General features: G+C 40.7%; 1 protein-coding gene across 2 annotated transcripts in view; it reads left to right on the top strand.

Moving 5' to 3' along the window:
• The first annotated feature begins 3801 nt into the window (after positions 1–3801).
• Positions 3802–19179, top strand: part of STXBP6 (syntaxin binding protein 6) — a 346942-nt gene continuing 331564 nt past the window's right edge. The window contains exon 1 of one of the 2 annotated variants that reach the window (XM_027870214.1): positions 3802–3958. The gene's annotated coding sequence lies outside the window, so the exon portion shown is untranslated. Of the gene's footprint in view, positions 4041–19179 lie in introns of both variants that reach the window. The other variant, XM_027870212.1, reaches the window with a different exon arrangement.

Raw genomic sequence — 19179 nt, 5'->3', positions numbered from 1 at the left:
TCAACCACAGTTGGGTAGGTGGAGGGCAGCATTCCTGGAAAGCATGATTCTGGAATCAAATTTTCTGGAGGAAAAAGGAGAGCTTCATGGGTATTTGGGGCATGCTCATCAGCAACTCAAAGTTTGAGGATTCCGGGACTACGCTTTTTAGAGAAAGAAAGGGATTTCCTAGGCAGCACCAACCTCCTGGAGACAGAAAAATAAAAATTTGCACATGGTCCCTTGTTGTAGGTCTCTGGAGTGATTCAGGCAGGTTTGGTGCTTCAGGTTCTGGATTGGAATGAAAGCAGACACTTGTAGACCATCTAATAGCTAACAAAAGCAGACTCACTTGGCCATGATGTGGAGGAAAGAATCCTTAGCAAGAATATAGAATTAATATTCAGTTGAGCATAGCTTCCCTGCTTCTGTGGTGGCCATGGTGGCCAAGGCATTCCTTGTAGATTGGCTTTTATACTTAGGCCTCCAGGAAGCTATGTCCACAGCTTTTGCCTTAGTAGATTTACCAGTTAAGTCTAAAGGACAGTGTGAATGCTTTTTGAGGAAGAATTAGCCTAACTTACAGATGTTGTTCCCACCTGTACCCACCCTCCACATCCCCAAAGCTGAAGTGTAGGTAGGGGACTTTATGTTACAATATGGAGGAACAAAAGACTTAGCCTTTATCTTTCACGATTATTGTAGGTTATTCAGATAGTTGTAGGTCTGATAGGAGTTTGCCTGTCTATCAACTCCAAGTAAGCTTCCCTTTCAGGGGAGATAGAGTTACACTTTTTAGTTTCATAATGATAGTTACTTATAGAGGTCATTGGAGGTAAAAGTGTGACTCACTGAAATGTAAGGAAATTTCACTTGAAATCCCAAATTATTTTCCTTTTTGAGAGGAGTTCAAACCACAGAGTCTAGAGCACTGAAAACCCTAGGTAAAGTTGGAACTCAACAGAGAAAGAGAATTGTATTGGCTGTGTGTGGGCTATTTTTTTTTTTAGTACTTCCTGAGTTTTCTGCATTTTCTGTTGGGTATAATAAAGGCTATCCTCTACCCTATACTTTGAGTGCTAATATGGAATCTTGGAACCTGATTTCCTGTACTAGACATGAGCAACATTCTAAGAGTTATATTGCAAAATTTCCCAGACATACCTCTGGTCATGGGCAATATGATCCAAAAAGAGGGATTTGGGGGTAGGCTTCAAGGTTGAATCTGGTTCATGTATGCCTAGAGCTTGGGTTCCTGGAACAAGGGTTATTTAACAATTCTAAGGGGTTGGTATAAAGGGGTTGTAGAGATACAAAAATTGTCCTGCCTCTGACACTCATCAGCGGTGTTACTGTGGCCTAGTCCTTTATGCTGTCTGAGACTCAGTTTCTTTATCCGTAAAATGGAAATAGAAACACTTGCAGTACCTAACATAGGAGACAATATATGGAAAGCACTCTACAAAGTTTAGAGTACTATATAAATGTCAGTTATTATTTTAGAAAATTCCCTTTTTCCTTGGTAGCCTTCTGATGATCTCTAGAAATTGTCTAAAACCCTCTAAACTCTACTTTAAATGAGCATTCTGCATGCTCACCAAGAATGTGACACTTACTAGCCATGTATCCTTGTGCAAATCACTTACCTCTTCCGGCCTTAGTTTTCTTATAAGTAAAGTGAGTTAGGGCAGGGTATGATTAGATGATCTCTAATCTTTTTTGAGTTCTAAAATTGTTTCATTCATAGAAGGAGCATTGGACCTGAGGTTAGAGGACATGGGTTCAAGTTACATATTTTCTTATTGTGTGACCTTAACCAAGTCATTTCACCATTTTAAGCCTCAACATTTTCATCTAGAAAGTGGGGAATAAATACTACTATCAATTAGTCACATCCAACTTTTTGTGACTCCATTTGGGGTTTTCTTAGCAAAGATACGGGAGTGGTTTAATATTTCCTTTTCCAAATCATTTTACAAATGAGAAACTGAGGCAAACAGGGTCAAGTGACTTGCCCAGGGTCATACAGCTAGTGTCTGAGGTCAAATTTTAACTCTTTTTCCTGACTCAATGCCAGGCACCATCTAGCTGCCTCAAATAATACTACTATAATATGACATATAGGAAAGAATATAGGACTTGGAATTGGGAATACCTACATTCAAATCCTGCCTATGACACTTACTGGCTATGTGACCCTGTGTAAGTCACTAAACATTTACAAGTCTCAGTTTTCTCATCTGGAAAATGAGGATAATATTACCCATACTATCACCATTAATAGGTTGTTATGGAGCTCAAGATAATTTACATAAAATACTTTACAAACTTTAAATTTGCATGTAAATATAATAAACAGTGTCTCAAAAACTATTAAAGTTCTAAACCACACTAAGAGTTTTGGGACACTGTATTATTACTACTTAGCTCACAGAGTTGTGACGAATTGTTTTGTAAAGATTAAAGTGCTATAGAAATGAGTTATTGTTACTAGCCTCCTCGTGTAAGGCACAGGTACATCTTCAGTGAATGAAGAGCTATCACCACTTGTCTCAATGGCCTTACAAAGGTCCTAGAGACAATGCTGAGGCAGCAACAGCTGCAGTGAACTGAATTGATTCCAGGAGGATGAATGAATGAGGCAATGATAGATAGCAGAGGGTATGGCAACACCTGGAATGAGGTGTAAAGATTGAGCTAAAAACTGAACATAGGAAGAAGAAAAGCAGAATAAGGTGTTAATAGAAGATGTTTAAAAGTGCTAGAGAACAAACAGTGTAGGGGTAATGCGGCTTACATAGTGGAAGGAGTTGGCGCTCCAGAGTTGACTATAAATTGAGTTCGTTCCTTCCTTCCCTCCTTCTTTCTTTCCTTCCCGCTTTCCTTCCTTCCTTTTAAATCATCTATTAAATGCATCAGAAGAGTTTGCTATTTAAAGGATGTCCTTGATTACATCTTTCTAAAGGCAGCAGAGTCACCCCTTTACTGGTTACTCTTAGAATTTCATCTTTGCATATCAGATTTGTGCATCAGATTAAAAAAATTGTGGAGTTCTTTAGAATTTTCAAGGCCCTTTCACCTTTTTTTTTTTTAACCTCCAAACAATCCTTAAAGTAAGACAATTTCCTGTCATCAAGCATTTTACAGAGGAAAAATCTGGCCCAGGGGGATTGTTATTTGACCAAGGTCACATCGTTTTCTGATTCTTCAATACTTTCCCCATGCCACATATTACGGGTGGGGCGAATCCCGAGTTGTCTGGAAAACTGCTCTTCAGATACACTGTGTAATTTCTTAAACCAGTGTTATATTAAGATGTTTTAACAGGGAGAATGCCACTGAATAGTCTTTCCCACGCAGTTGCCTTACTTTCCCTTTGCCTAGGGCTCCTTTACAAAGAAATGTTCCCAGCTTTCCACCGCATTAGAACCTTAGGCGTAGGTTTAAAAACAAAACAAAACACCTAAAACAAACAAACAAACAAACAAAAAAAAAAACACCTTAGTCTTCCACGCCTGGTATAACTTGCAAGATTCTCCGCTCCACCCACATTTACCCATTTTTGCCATTTACCCTTTCCAGGAGTCTACCAGGAACTGAACCAGCCCGACCCAGGTCCTAACTCCGACCATGCCCAGAGTCCAGATGCCTCCCACCTTCCCGCCTCCCTCCTTCCCCCAGGTGCTGGCTGGAGGGCCGAGGACTCCCCTCAGCCCTTTGCCCCGGGCAAGGGCTGTAGTTAGCAGCCAAACTGGGCATGCTCAGAGTCCGCCAGCGGGGGCAGGTTTGCATTACAAGCGTTTGCACTCCGCGGCTGGCGGGAGGCTGCAGCTGGAGCCCCAGTGACTGGAGTTGGAGTTGCCGGGAGTTTTCCCTCTCACCCCTCCCTAGCTGCGCGCGCGGGAGAAGGAAACGGAGCGGAGGAGGCAGCCCGGGCCCGACCGAGCCTTCCTTGCTGGAGCCCAGCACTCCGCGTGGGGTAAGCCCCACAGATAGAGGCGGCTAGAGCCGGGGCGCGTGCCGCGCACTTGTACCTCCGGGAGCACTAGCCGCGTTGCGAGGTAGGGGCTCGGGAGTGGGAAGGAGAGGAGAAACAGAGGGACTGGTGAAGGGAGGGAAGGATTGATGCAATTGCAACGCCAGGTTTTGGGGAGCTGCCCGCTCTGTTCAGATGCGGCTCCTCTGGTGAGGGGGCTGCAGCGGTGGTGAATACGAGCAAGATGTTCTTAAGTTTGCAGGCAGTGCTAGAGGGAGCTTTCTATCCAGGACATCTCAGTTGGTCAGTGCAGACTAAGAGAGTACCTTTGCCCATTCCCTTTTCTCCCCCCAATATTAAATCCTGATGTGCATAGGGGGATTGGGGAGACAGCAGAGCAGGTTTTTTTTTTTCCTAAGAAAGTTAAGGATGGATTCCTTCCTCTTCCCCCTTTTTCCATCAGAGGAGAGGATACCCCTTTTCCCAGAGAGAGGAGGGATGTTGCTTTCTGAGGCCACGAAAAGTGGGCGAGCTGAATGGGTTAAGCTCCGTTGGAGCTCAGACAGCTTCTTAATTTCTACCCAGAGACTTAAATTCGCAAATAACCCCAGATCTTCACTCTTGGGATCTTCCTAAAGGATCTCTCCTGCCAAACTGGAGGCGGATGCTTCTCCCCTCTACCTGGGGCATTTGCTTTTGGATCTGTGGCTGGAGGCTACTGGCGTTTTGAGTTTGCTATGGTGAGCGCCAACTCCGGGTTGGGCGCCTGCCAGAAACCAGCCTCCTATATGAGTGAGACTGAAAGAAGGGGAAACGTGGTTAGTTTGGGGTGGATGAGTGTTCCCTGACATTCTTGCCTATAGCATTTTCCCCCCTCCCCTATGGCCTCTCTGTGGAAGCACATTCCAGAGAAGAAAGGGCTAGAGGAGGGTTGGAGGGAAGGGCCGCGTTGAGGGTTAGAGATGACATACAGTTGCTCCAATAGTTGAAACAAATGTGTATCTGTTCTTGGCTTCAGCTCTAGGTCATGGGGGTGGAGTGGTTCCATAGCTAACTGACACTCCCCTTCCTATTTTTTTCATCCCCAGGGGCTAGGTGGGATTGATTAGGAATAAGTGGGATCACTCAAAGCAGAAGGCTCCCCAAATTTGAGTCCTGACTGTCCCGGGACACTGGAAATGGCATGTTTGTGAAATGCAGGTGTGTAGAGGATGCTTAGGGTTTCTTGGTTGGAGTATTTCCACCTCTTCTTTTGAGTTCGGGGGGTTTTCGTGCCCAAGAATAACTGTCATAATCCAGGAGCTGGAAAAGCTTGGGTTGGGAGCAGCGAGCTGTTATTCGCCTTAGAGGCTGCTGATGGGAATCATTCCAGAAATTATTATGCAGGCTAGAAATATGCCTTCTTTTTGGCTGAACACCTTGGCTTGTTGAGGTTTGTGTGCGAAGTTCTTAAAGGGACACACATGACTCTAAAATGCCACCTTTTAAAGGGCTTATCATCACAACTGCCGCTGGTTTCTTGCTTTGGATTTTGGGGGGCATGGAGTGAAACTGGAGTGGCCAGGCAGGTTTCCAGGCTACACCACCGGGCCCTTTCAAAACTCTGCAGTGTTAATTTGTACTTTTTGCTTAAGTTCAGAAACTCTGGCTTTCCCTGAAAGCAGATTAACCTCAAGCTATAAATATTATTTGTTAATGGGTAACTCCGAGCTTTTGAATTTCCCCAGCGTTTCTTTTAGTTTCATGGGCTATTTTTCAAATAATGTTTAAGCGATGACTATTTGGTAAAGAATTGGTAACTGGAGCATCTACTTTATCCCTAAGAGGTTCATTTTCTCTGGCCTTTTTCCTCCTTTAAAAAAAATGTAGCTTCTCATCCTTTATGTTCTCTTCCTTCGATGTACCTCCATCATAAGATAAACCAGTGTTATTTTTTTCCTTCTTCTGGTTAGAAGACAGTCCAAGTTTGATGCTGGCATCTTCATCATTATCTTAGGAGGAGGATAGAGCTGAGGCAGTCACAAAGGAGAAATCAGTTAGGCAGGGCATCAGTGAAGTTAACTGTACCATTTGAGGAACCACCCCCAGGCCTGAACTGGGGCCCTGGGAAGAAAGGAAGAGTATGACTTTGGGGCAGGTGATAATTGATGTCCCTTTCTGTTCAGTCTCTGTGACCAGGAACAAATTTTGCTTTTTGCTGATTAAAAGGGAGGTTGAATTTGTATTTGGGGCCTGATTTCTAAGTGAAACTACTGATAACTCTTTCATCTTTAAAGATTATTAATGAATGCCGGCTATTAGCAAGAAACTGTGATAATAGAATGTAACATCCAGGAGGGCAAGAATGACATTTTTTGGTGGTTGTATGTCCAGTTTCTAGCAAGGTGACTTTCAAGTAATAGGCACTTAGTAAATGCTTGTTGAATTAATTGACAAGTGTGGTAATACAAAGCAGTGCATTGTTTGGGGAGACAGAGATAGGAGGAATGGATTTTCCCCCAGATCTCAGAAAGATTATGTATCATAGATAGAAAACCTCAATTAAGTTAGGACTTCCACTTGCTGCCTGGGTGACCTTGGGCAAGTCATTTAACATCTATGGGTTAGTTTCCTCATCTGTAAACCAAGGAGGAGGTAGGGTGCCAGCAACATGATTCTTGCCCTAAAACTGATTCTATGATCCTAAATATGAATTTCTGCTTACCTCAAAGCCAACTAGTAAGTTGGCCTCCCTGCTTCCATTCCATCTCTTTTCCAATACATCCTACAACAGCTGCCAAACTGATATTCCTAAAATACAGGTTTGACCATGCTACACCTTTAAACAAAAATTCTCAGTGGCTCCCTGTTGTTTCCAGGATAGAATACACAATCCTCAGCCTAGAATTTAAAGACCTCAACAACCTAGCTCCCATTTACTTTTCCAGTCTTTACATTACTCCTTTTAACCAATTGTACTCTCAATTCCATGCAGACTGGCCTACTGGTCTTTCCTCCCCCCTCCCCCCCTCCAAGTATGGAGTGAACTTCTTCCATATCTTCATTGTTTAGAATCCCTGGACTTCTCCAAAACTCAGTTTAGGTAATTTTCCTGATATCTCTAACTGTTATCCAACTTGAAATTGCATTATATAACTTTGTATGTACTGTATCCTCTCCATAGTAGAACATAAACTCTTTGAGGGCAGAGGTCTTTCTTTTCTTATCTCCTGTTGCTATCATAGTGCTTTGAATTTTGTAGTTCTTTGATAAATGTTAACCACATTGAATTGAGTACTGGGACCATCGCCTTCTCCCTCCTAGGTTGGTATAAGAATTCACTGTGATAGGAGCAAATGACTTAGGAAGTTGGTCAAATAATTCTTTCATTTGGTGTGTAGCCATCCTGATTACAACAGTCTATTTTATGCTAGCTTACACTATGTTGCTTCTCTCACATTGCATTAGTTCCCCAACAGGAAATGGAAATCTCTTTTTTCCCTCCAAATAGTGAAATGCTTGGTCTCATGCTGGCCTTGGCCTTCTAGGCCTCTCTAGCAAAGTCTCTTCACCATGCTTTGCTCTATAAAACCTCTCCCCCGCTTCTAGACTCTGGAATCTTCAGTGTCTGGGCAAAAGAATCTTACCGCTTTAAAAGAACAGGAATGCTTCAGAGCAGGTTTCACAAGAATTTCAGGTGGCATCTTCTGTGAATAGGAAGCTTGCCCTGTGCTCTTGGAAGACTTAAGTAGAACCTTCCTAACAGATGTCTTGAGAAGAACCCTTCAGGTGACACACTTGACCTTTGTGAGCCTTAGTTTTTTCATTTGTAAGACAAGAGGGCTGGGCTAAATGACCTACCCAAAGTCTCTTTACAACTCTAAATCCTGTGTTCTTATGCATCAGTCAGAATCTAAGCCTTCTTTCTATAAGCTAGTGGTGCCTTGATAGTAATATAAGGATCTAATATCTCCCAGCTGTCTATCAGGGAACAGGAAGGTAGAGCTTTGGGGAGATCTGTTAACAGTCTGTCAGCTTTGTAGATTTCCAAGACTATTTCACTAATGACCCATATAACTTAGATGCTGCTAAGTATTTATAGTTTAGCCCAACCTTAAACTACCCCCTGAATTTCCCTATTTCTGCTGAATTGCTGAAGAAAGAGAATATAGTAGGGGTCTTAACCTTTTTTGTGTTGTGGATCCATTTGACAGTCTGGTGAAGTTCATAGCCTCTTTCTTAGAATAATGTCAGGCAGTCAACAAGAATTCATTAACCACCTATTATGTGCTAGGGATTGTGCCAAGCATTGTTTTTAAATTTGTAACATTAAATACATAGAATTACAAGGGAAACCAATCATATTGGAAAAAAAGAGTAATTTGTTTCTCTTCTAGATTCAAGGGATTCTCTTAAATCTATTCAAGGGCCCCAATTGAGAACCCCTGGAATAGAGTAAGGGGATCAGCATAGGCCGTTTCCGGTATGGGGTCAGGTTTGATATAGTTCTTTTGGGTGTGAATTTATCTGGCTTTAGATAAGCCTTATGGGTGTACTTGAGTTAGTAATGCAAGGAGAGATCCAAAGGCACTTGGTGGTGGTGGTGTAATTGTGAATTAGTCTTTTGGCTTTTGAGGTTGTAGAGTTCCCAAAGCAAACTAGACTTTGCTTTTCCCAGTGCATATCATCAATTGCTTACCCTTTCTTTAGAGAACTATGATGATCTAGTAGATTGTTTCAATACTTTTCTATCTATCTATCTATCTATCTGTCTATCTAATCTATGTCTGTTTATCTAAATACACACACACACTTATATGCATGTATATAGTATAGCCACCTGAAGTACATTATAAATAGAATGAGTGAGATTGGGGAATGTCTGAACAGCCTGTGATGACCTGGCTTTTTAATGCTGGAAGCTGAATAGGACAGTGATTTTCATTTGACCTTACCATTTAAATGGCTTGGATTATTTTTTCTCTTTGTGGAAGTTTCTCAAGGTTTAAGCATTTTTCCAATTTCTCTATTGTCTGAAAGGAAGACAGAACTGAGGCTAGGGATAAACAAAGTGGACAGCTGCCCAGTGCGCAACACATAGAGAAGTAATGATGATAATAATAATGAGGTAGCATTTACATGGCATCTACTACGTGTTGGTCACTGTGCTCAGCACTTTACAAATATTATCTCATTCGAACCTCACAATAGCCTATTAATGTAGGTGTTATTATTATCCTCATTTTATAATTGAGGAAACTAAGGCAGACAGATTGAGTAACTTGTCCAAGGTCACACAGCTAGAGGGTATCTGAGGCTGGATTTGAACCTGAGGTCTTCCAAACTCTAGGTCCCGTTCTTTAACCACTGTACCACATAACTGCCTCGTAAAGGCAATGAGGGACACTTTTTAGTATTAATTTTTATAGAAGTATCATTTTTTATATCAAAGAATTTGGCTCTCTGTGGCATGGAGGTACTTCATTTTGTAATAATTCAAGTCCCATATGTTATAGTGAATATTCTGAGCTGCCACTGGAGAGTGAGGAGATAGTGTAATTTTTAAACCTTCCCTAAGGTGCACAGATACCTTGACCCAGATAAGGCCAACTATGTTTCCCTTCTGGGAATAAAAGGCAGTATTACATAGGTCTGAGTTTATGCCATACCCCTGAAATGAGAACTCTTTGAAAGGGATAATTAGAAAAATAAAAAAACACATGCATACACAGAGAGAGTCAGGTACGTGTGTATACACACAAATGTTCATATATGTATGTGTGTATACATACACGCACACATATACATAAATTCAGAACCAAAATGGCAAATACTGTTTACCTTACCCTGTTTCAAGGGTTCTTAATCTGGAATCTGTGGATAGATTTCAGGAAGACCATGAACTTGGATGGGAAACAAATTGCATCTTTATTTTAATGTGATTGGTTTCCTTTGTGATTCTATGTATTTTATTTTATGCATTTAAAAATATTCTGAAGAGTCCATAGGCTTCAACTATTTATGTACATATGTGTGTATGATATATGTGTTAATACATATGTGTATAGATGTATACACTAAAAAGTGTTTTGATGGTTCCTCTGATTTCTCTAGTGTAGATAATTCCCTCTCCAGATGCGGACAAGCAACTTCACTGCAATTTATTCTTTAAGAGAGTTATCTGGGGGCATGGAGAGGTAACTGCTTGACTCTGGGTCACATAACTAGTTATTGGGTGGATTCAGATGTAGGTCTTGAACTTGGGGCTTTCTGATTCTGAGGCTAGTGCTCGCTCTCTCTCTCTCTCTCTCTCTCTCTCTCTCTCCAATATACAGTATCACCTCTTTGAAACTTAAATACAGTTGAAATATATTTCTTGTGAAAGAGTTTTTTTTCCTTTGCACATTCCTTTCCTTTCAAATAAAGAGGTTTTATGCCATTTAATAATCATTGCAGTTTTTTTGTCTAAATCCCTTTTGTTGTTTTCTTCTGGACCTTCTCACAATGTGTCCTCTTCATTGCCATCCATTTATAGTAACAGTTATTCTGGGTGACACTTTAGATAACACTTTAAAGTTTGTCAAAGTGCTCTACATATGTTACCTTATTTGACCCTCACAACAATCCTGGGAGGGTGGTGCTGTTATTGATCCCATTTTACAGATGAGTAATCTAAGCTTCAGAAAAATTAAGTGATTGGCCTTAGCAAGTAAGGACTTGAAGTAGGATTACAGCCCAGGTATTTCTGCTTCTAAGTCAAGTCCTAGCTTCCTTGAAAGCACAGTTCAGGCACATTTCCTAGTGTTCTCCTATGCCCCCTCTCTGTTTTCCCCAGCAATTATCAGGTTCTTTGCCTCTGGAACTTACCTTGTGTTTTTACTTATCTCTGTACATGTTTTCTCCCCTCTCATTCCCCTGTCTCTCAGCAAATTCTTTGAGGCAAGAATAAGTTTTCTTTTTTTCTTTGAATATCTGCACCTATCTCTGTGCATTATCTATACGGGTATACCTTGGAGATATTGCAGATTCAGTCCCAGACCACCACAAAAAAAGATATAACAATAAAGCAAGTCACACAATTTTTTTTGTTTTCAAATACATGTAAGAGTTATGTTTACACTGTACTATAGTCAGTAATGTGTGCAATAATATTATGTCTAAAAAAAAGTATGTACCTTAGTTAAAAAAATATTTTGTTGCAAAGAAATGCTAACCATCATCTGAGCCATAAGCAAATTGTAATTTTTTTTTTCTGGTGGAGGGTTTTACCTCAGTGTTGATGGCTGTTGACTGATTAGGGTGGTGGTTGCTGAAGGTGGGAGGGGCTGTGGCAATTTCTTAAAATAAAACAACAACGAAGTTTGTGGCATCAATGGACTCTTCCTTTTACCTGAACACTTAGAGGTTATTGCGGGCGTATTAATTGGCTTAAATTCAATATTGTTGTGTCTCAGGGCATAGGGAGGCCTGAGGAAGAGGAGAGAAATGGGGGAGCAGAAATGGGTGAAGCAGCCAGAACACACACAACATTTACCAATTAAGTTTACTGTCTTATATGGGTACAGTTTGTGGTGCTCCAAAATAATTATAGTAGTAACATTGAAGATCGCCGCTCACAGATCACTATAACAGATAAAATAATAATGAAAAAGTTTGGAATATTGCAATAATTACCTAAATGTGACCCAGAGACACGATGTGACATGCTGTTGGAAAAATGGCTCCAATAGACTTGCTTAATGCAAGGTTGTCACAAACTTTCAATTTGTAAAAAATGCAATATCTCAATTGCAATAAAACGAAGTGCAATAAAACAAGGTATGCCTGTAGTAGGTGATCAATAAATGTTTGAGTTGAATTGAATAGATCATCCAGTGTGGGGAGATGGAAGGCCTCTGATAAATTTTGAGTCCTAGCTCTCTCTGCCCTTTACTAAGCTATGTGATCACTGACAGCTCATGTAGCCTCTTAATCTCAGTTTTCTCCTATTTTAAATAGAGATATCTCATGGGATTACTTTGAGGAAAGTGTTTTATAAACCATTATGTAAACTTATAGTAGCTATTACTTTTCTATCCAACCTCAACCATGACCTTATTACTTTCTGGCAACCCTTTTATCCATCTCTTTTTGATGCACCTATTCCAAATCTTCACTCTCCCCAAAGACCAACTCCAACCCAAGTCTCTCTGTTTCAACAGGTGATCTTGCTCCCAACTTGACAAATAGATTGAATCCTGTAAGGTTCTCCCACGCTCCTCCTCCATTTCTTCTCTTTTTAGGACTATAGATTATAAAGTTAGAAGAGACATTATAAGTCATCTAGTCTACACTCACCTCCTTTCACAGATAAAGAAACAGTCTCAAAGAGATTAAATGATTTATCCCAGGTCAGTTAGGTTGTAATAAGTTGCAGAGTTGAGATTTGAACTCAGGTCCTTTGACTCCAAATCTAGCACACTTTCTGCTGTGCCATCTAGCAGCCCCTCCTTGCCCTATCCAGCTTTGATAATCAAGGCCTCTTAGGTGGCGAAGTAGATAGAGTGCCAGGCCTAAAGTTAGGAAGACTCATTTTTCTGAGTTCAAATCTGGCCTCAGACACTTACTAGCTGTGTTACTCTGGGCAAGTCACTTAACTTTGTTTGCCTTAGTTCCTCATCTATAAAATGAGCTGGGAAGGAATCTCCAGTATCTCTACCAAGAAAACCACAAATGGGGTCACAACTGAACAATAGCAAAAACAACCCAGTTTGGGACATCAGAAGTGGGAAATCAGTGAGATTTTCCTGTTCGAGCTTTTGCTCCTAATAAAATGCCTGACTTTTATCTGTGTCTGGAAGCAGCCCTGTTATCTGGGACAGAACCTAGGCATGCCCATACTAACAATGAATGACAAACTAGCAGCATAAGCAGGCTGTGAGGTCTGTGGAGTGCTGCCCGATGGATCCCCTTCTTCTGCATTGGCCTGGAGACCATCTCATCTCAGGCCTGTGCTTTTTAGGGGTGGATGAATCCTGACCACTTTCTGCCTCTTCAGGTATCTGGTTGTTTCTGCTTTTACAGTGATTTATCCAGGTGTTCTTGTCTCTGTTATGACAGTGATGTAGACGTGCTCTTTTCCCCATGTCCCTCAACTCACAGGTGTCTCAGTTTAAGAGGCTTCTGTTATTCGAGGGCCGAATTAAAGGCATATGTGCTTTTGGTGTCCTTCAACAGTTTGCTTCTTCTCTTGAAACTCTTAACGTCTACAAAAGGAGCTGCAGTGGACTGGTACACCATTAACTAGTTGATTTATTGGCCTCTCACTTCATACAATTGGATATTCAAGGCCTTGCTTGTTCTGGCTTCAACCTGCCTCTTTCAACTTCGTCACATCCTGTAAGTCAGCCAGACTGCACAGCTTGTTGTTCCCCCAAATTGTCCCACCTTTTCTTATCTCTCTGGCTTTGTGCGTGTTATCTCCCATGCCTGGAATGCTTTCCTTCAATACCTGTGAAATTCTTTTTCTTCCTTCAGGGCCCAGCTTAGTTGGCACCTCCTGGATGATAGCCTCACTAAACCCCATATGAGATCTTTCTCTTTTTCAATTCTTTCATGCCACTCTATTTGAAATTCAAAGTACCCTAATTTTGGTTCTTGAAGGTAGTTTAGGAATTCAGTACAATCTCCTAACTTAGGAGGTGAAAAGCTGACCTGCCCAGGATCATGCAGGTAGTAAGTAGCAGATCTGGAATCCAGGTTTTCTGATTCCAAGTCTACTGCTTTTCCATAGATGATATTGTGTTGATATTATGCTTCATAGGTGATAGAGCGTATTGTGTTGATTACATCAAGCCCCAACATACCATAGGGTTTCTCAGTTAGCTGCTTGATGATTCATTGTTGTTTGTCCTCCATTCAACCATGACATCAGAGAGATGAAGCCACAGCTTGTATGTCAATTGGATTTAAGTGAAGGAGGGCTGTGCAAGGTCACCAACCTCACTTTCTCCTCCAGAGATGGCAAGATATAGATCAGGATGACTGATGGCCCTATTATGATGGCCCCCTTATGATGATTCAAGAGTACCCTGAGAATGAGTGAATCTTATTCTCATCAGATTTGGCTTAAGGAGAGAATAACATACACAATCAATTGGGTATGGAAATCTATCTTACCCTACAGGAAAATAGTGGGGAAAGGGATAAGAGGTGGGGGGATGATAAAAGGTAGGGCAGATTAAGGGGGGGGGTAATCAGAAACAAACACTTCTGAGGAGAGACAGGGTCAAAGGAGAAAATAGAATAAACAAGGAGGGAGGTGGAATAGGATGAAGGGAAATATAGTTAGTTTTTCACAACTTGACTACTATAGAAGTGTTTTGCATGATTACACACGTATAACCTATATCAACTTGCTTGCCTTCTCAATGAGGGTGGGTAGGGAAGGAGGAAGGAATTGGGAACCCAAAGTTTTAAAAACAAATGGTAAAAATTGTTTTCACATTCAACTGGGAAATAAGCAATGGGGTATAGAAATCTATCAGGCCCTACAGGAAAATAGAAGGGGAAGGGGATAAGAGAATGGAGGAAGGAGATAGAAGGGAGGACAGATTAGGGGAAAGGGTATTCAGAATGCATGCCATCTTGGGTCAGGGGAGGGATGAGATGGGGAGAACATTTGGAACTCAAAATCTTGTGGAAATGAGTGTTGCAAACTAAAAATAAATAAATTAATAAATATTAAAAAAGAGTGCCCTGAATAGTCATGTAGTCTTACCTACACTCATAAAGGCCTACTTCCTTAACTCTACTTACTTATTAATAATATAGTAGAGATTGATTTCTCCTATAGCATACCTGACAAGTAGTCATCCAGTCTCTGTTTGAAGACCTCCATTGGGGAACCCACTGCTGCCCTAGGTAGCTTGTTCTATTTTTTGACAGCTCTCATCATGAGAAGTTATAAAGAAGTTCTACCTTACCTCAAGCCCAACTTCCACCCAGTGCTCCTGACAATCTGTTCATATGTTGTATTATCCAACTGAATAAGCCTCTGGAGAGTAGGGACTAACCTTCATTTTTGACTTTGTATCTTCAACACCTAGCATAGTGCATTGCAGCTTAGCCTTGGTGTTCCATAAGTGTTTGTTGAATTGAATTTAGGACTAACCTACCTAAATTCAGTTGTCATTGTCAGTGATGATTTTTCCCCCACTCAGCAATTCTAGAAGGGTTGTAATCTACCTTGTTGCAGGGAATACCTACAATGAGGAAATCACAGTGCTCAAATTATTCAAGCGTATCTGTCCTATCTCCCTTGTGACAGACTACATATCACTATTCTCACCCACTTGTGTGGCTAGCTGACCATGATAAAGGCAAGTCTAATGACATACTACATCTTTCATCTCGATGCATTTGCCTAGCGTGCTTGTTTACGATAGGCACTCAAAATAGTTGTTGAGTTGGTACCTTTACTTCATGTTTTTCTAGGGTTACTATGGGAAAAAAAGAAATAACAATGTAGCAAGCAAGTGGACTGGCCTTTTAGTAAATTGGTTGGTCAGCTGTCTGGCTCCTGAACTGTTGTGTTAAACTGAACAAGCCATCCTGTTTTATCTTGTTTCCAGTTGTGCGTTGAAGCTTTCATATAAATCATGCTGAACACTAAAGCAACGCCTTTAGTAGATGTGTCCAGAAAAATTCAAGTGTTCATTTAACCGTTTCAAAAGATAAAGTTGTAAGGTTCGTGTTACCTCTTTTCCTGATAGTAATCAGCACTTGGTAGAGGAAAACCTGCTTGTCAACCTCCTCTGAGCTACAGGTAATTATTAAAACTTAGTTGATTTATTGGGCTCTCGCTTTATACAAGTGGGTAAACTCTTCCATTTTCAAATTCTTTCCTGGAACTCACTGTGACTTGGGGGTTGCCCATCTTTTCTGCTGACATTATCTTTTCCTGCAGTGACAAAAGCACCTCCCCGCCCACACTTTTTTTTAAAAAATCAGTACTATTCTTTTTGTTCTGGACATAACTTCTTTTATTTGTGAATTTATTACTTTTGCTCCCCTGGATAAGTTTAATGTCAGGCAGTCATCCTGGTGCTACTTGATTTCATGAAGGTCATCATAGCTGCTTCAGTATTGGGTCACTAAGGTTCACAGTCCATTCCTGGAATATCACTTCCTGCTTATGGGAGAGTGAAGTTTTTAAGCTTTCCCCGACCCCCAGCTCTGATCACAGCTTTCTAATTATCACTTAGACTCAGAAGGATTGAATTCCCAATAGGGGAAATGACACTGACATTGAATTTGTCCCAATCCAACAATCCAGATTGAATTAACATCATTGGTTGTTTTTTCCTCTCATGTAACATGAGTTTCCAGGAGTCAGAGGCTATTGACTTTATAGGAGTGTGTGTGTGTGTGTGTGTGTGTGTGTGTGTGTGTGCGCGCGCGCATGTGTGTGTATTTTTCTTCTGGGCAATGTTGTCTGGGCCTATAGTAGTGCGGATGCAGCTTGGCCTAGGAGGTTGGCAATAACTATGTGGCTGTCAGAAAAGAACATGGCCATGGGAAGAGACTGATTTTGAAGGAGTCAGTCTCTCATTCTCTGATACTTCATTCTACTCCCTTGGTAGTATTTTCTGTTCTCCCTCTCTGATGGCTACTGTCGTCCTCGATCTCCATTCACTCCACCTTAGACTGGAAATCCAGCCTTCATTTCAGAACTCCTGGTTTCTTTGAAATCCAAAGAACTCACTGAGTTTTTTGGCTTGACTCCTAAAGCACACTCTGTTTGCTCATTTCTATGTCTCCCCTAACCTTTGGTCACCCTACCTGGGGTAGCATCTAGTTCTATCAATTTTGTAGTCAGGAACAAAACCTTGTTTATAATAGGTGAGTTTTTACTTTATTTTGCCTGGAACCAAGCCTCTACCTTACTACCTGATTTCTGGACCACCAGCTCCAAACCATGCTTCTTATGTATTTCGACCTTTCCCCTTCTCCTCTCCAGCAAGGACTGTCTTCCTTGCTTTTGTTTGTATCCCTAGGGCTTAATACAGTGCCTGGCACATAATGCTTGATAAATACTCTATCAAAGTTTTCACACTGATAATCAGATTACAATATAGGCAGGGCTGAACAATAACTTTAGGGAACTCAGAAAGACCTTTCCAGGTCTAAACTGTATGATCTCATGATATATGATTATTTCCCTAGTGTAGAACCAAGCACACTACCTATATGACTGTGGATAAGTGACTTAATAGTTTTTCAGTCAGTAAACATTTGTTAATAAGTACATTCTATGTATAAGGCAAAATGCTGCAGATATAAAGAAAGGCAAAAACAGGGATCTTGCTCTTATGGAACTCACATCCTAATGGAGGAGACAACATGAAAACAATCATGTACTGACAAAACATATGCAGAATTGATAGTAAACTTTAGGGTAAGCACCAGTAATGAAGGGGACCTGGAAAGGCCTCCTTCAGAGCTTTTTAAGAACTGCATCTTGAAGGATGCCAAGCGGAGGTCAGTAGATGGAAGCAAGGCAAGAGAATTCCAAGTATGGAGGGCTGCCATTGAAAAGATAGAGTTGGGAGATGAAGATTTGTGAACTCAAGAAGACAGGTAGTTGTGTCTGGGTTATAATGTCTATGGAGAGGAGTAATGTTTAAGACTAAAAAGACAGGAAGGAACAGGATTTTGAAGGGCTTTTAATGCCAACTAGAGCATTTTAGCTTTGAATCTGGACATATCAGGGAGCCTGAATTCTTCATGTATAAAATGAAGGAATTAGATACTATTGTATCTAAAGTCTTAATCTATGATACTGTGATTTCAGAAAAAGTGAGACCAAAGGCAAAAGAGGTTTACTTTCTAGCTTGGTTTATATTCCTTTTAAATATTTTAATGAAAAGGTTACAGCATTTTTGTTTTTATATTTTGTCTTTATTCTGAGGATGAGGGAGATTAGTCAAATGTATATATTTTATTTGCCTTTCAAAGCAGGGATGCTTCTTCAGCCTCTGCTCTGGGGGAAATCACAATTTTCCTTTGGTGTGAAAGTAACCAATATGGTAATTATAATTTTAATCCCCATGCCATTATATCTTGTCTAAGTTTTGACAAAACTCAAAGTTGTGAATATGAGTTTGCCCAAAATATGTAGCTGCAGCTGGTAGATATACTGTCTCACAAAGTTGAGAGAAGAATATTAAATATTTAAGTGCATATGGAGTCTTATGTAGCTTCTAGGGCCAGTACAACCTTCTAAGTCATTTGGTTTGCCTCGGATACCAGTTTAGCCTTTGAACATTTAGGGGTTCTTAACTTTTTTTTTTGGCATTATAAACTATTTTGGAAGTCTTGTAAATCATGTAGACCCCTTCTCAGAATAATGTTTTTAAATGAATAAAGGAAATGCCAAACAATGTCAGTTAGAGGTTAGTGAAAATAAAGATGTAATTTTTTTCCCATTCAACTTCATAGATTCCCAGAAATCTGGAAATCAGTGGACACCAGGTTAAGAATTCCTATTTAGAGTCTAATTCTCTAGGAATATTGACTTTTGTGTGGTCAGTACTCTCAAGAGAGCTGGGGTTTTAGGGTTTTTTTGGGGGGGCAGGAGGGGAAAAGCCTGACCAGTTTCTTTAGTATGAGGGAAGTTTTTCTCTACCCCAAGGGTTGGCAAGAAATTGTGGAAGGAACATAGGACTTAGATCCTAGTGGCTTGGATTTGGGTCCTTCCTGTAGTGTCCACCAGCTATGAACAAGTCACAAGCTCTGGAAGCTTCTTTTCTCATCTGTAATATTAGGAGAATGGTATCTGTCCCATCTTCCTCATAAGTTTGCTGTACGGAAGTAAGGCTTTTGTGAACCATAAAGCTCTACTAAATTATTAGTAGTAGTTTCTTTTGTTCTCCAGGGTCTCCTCTATGTTAGGAATTTGCTCAAGCTATAGGGTCAGTGGGATAGCTCTTGGGACAAATGTACTGTGACCTTCAACTTTCCAAAGAATTAATTCTCTCTCAAGTGAAATTTAGTATTCTTGTGGTCCAAGGAGGGGAATATGCAATGCTGAAGGAGCAATTTATTTTTAGCTCCTCCAGTGGAGATTTGACTACAGATAGACACTTTAATATCAACTTCCACTTTTCTTTGTGGAATCCTGTCAAGATTGATGTCTCTCTCCCCTCTCTCTCTCTCTCTCTCTCTCTCTCTCTCTCTCTCTCTCTCTCTCTCTCTCTCTCTCT

The sequence above is a fragment of the Vombatus ursinus genome, unplaced genomic scaffold, assembly GCF_900497805.2.
Source record: "Vombatus ursinus unplaced genomic scaffold, bare-nosed wombat genome assembly UNPS02014794.1, whole genome shotgun sequence".
Lineage (NCBI taxonomy): Eukaryota > Metazoa > Chordata > Mammalia > Diprotodontia > Vombatidae > Vombatus > Vombatus ursinus.
The sequence above is the reverse complement of the archived record's forward strand: the minus strand, read 5'-3'. Positions and strand labels throughout refer to the sequence as shown.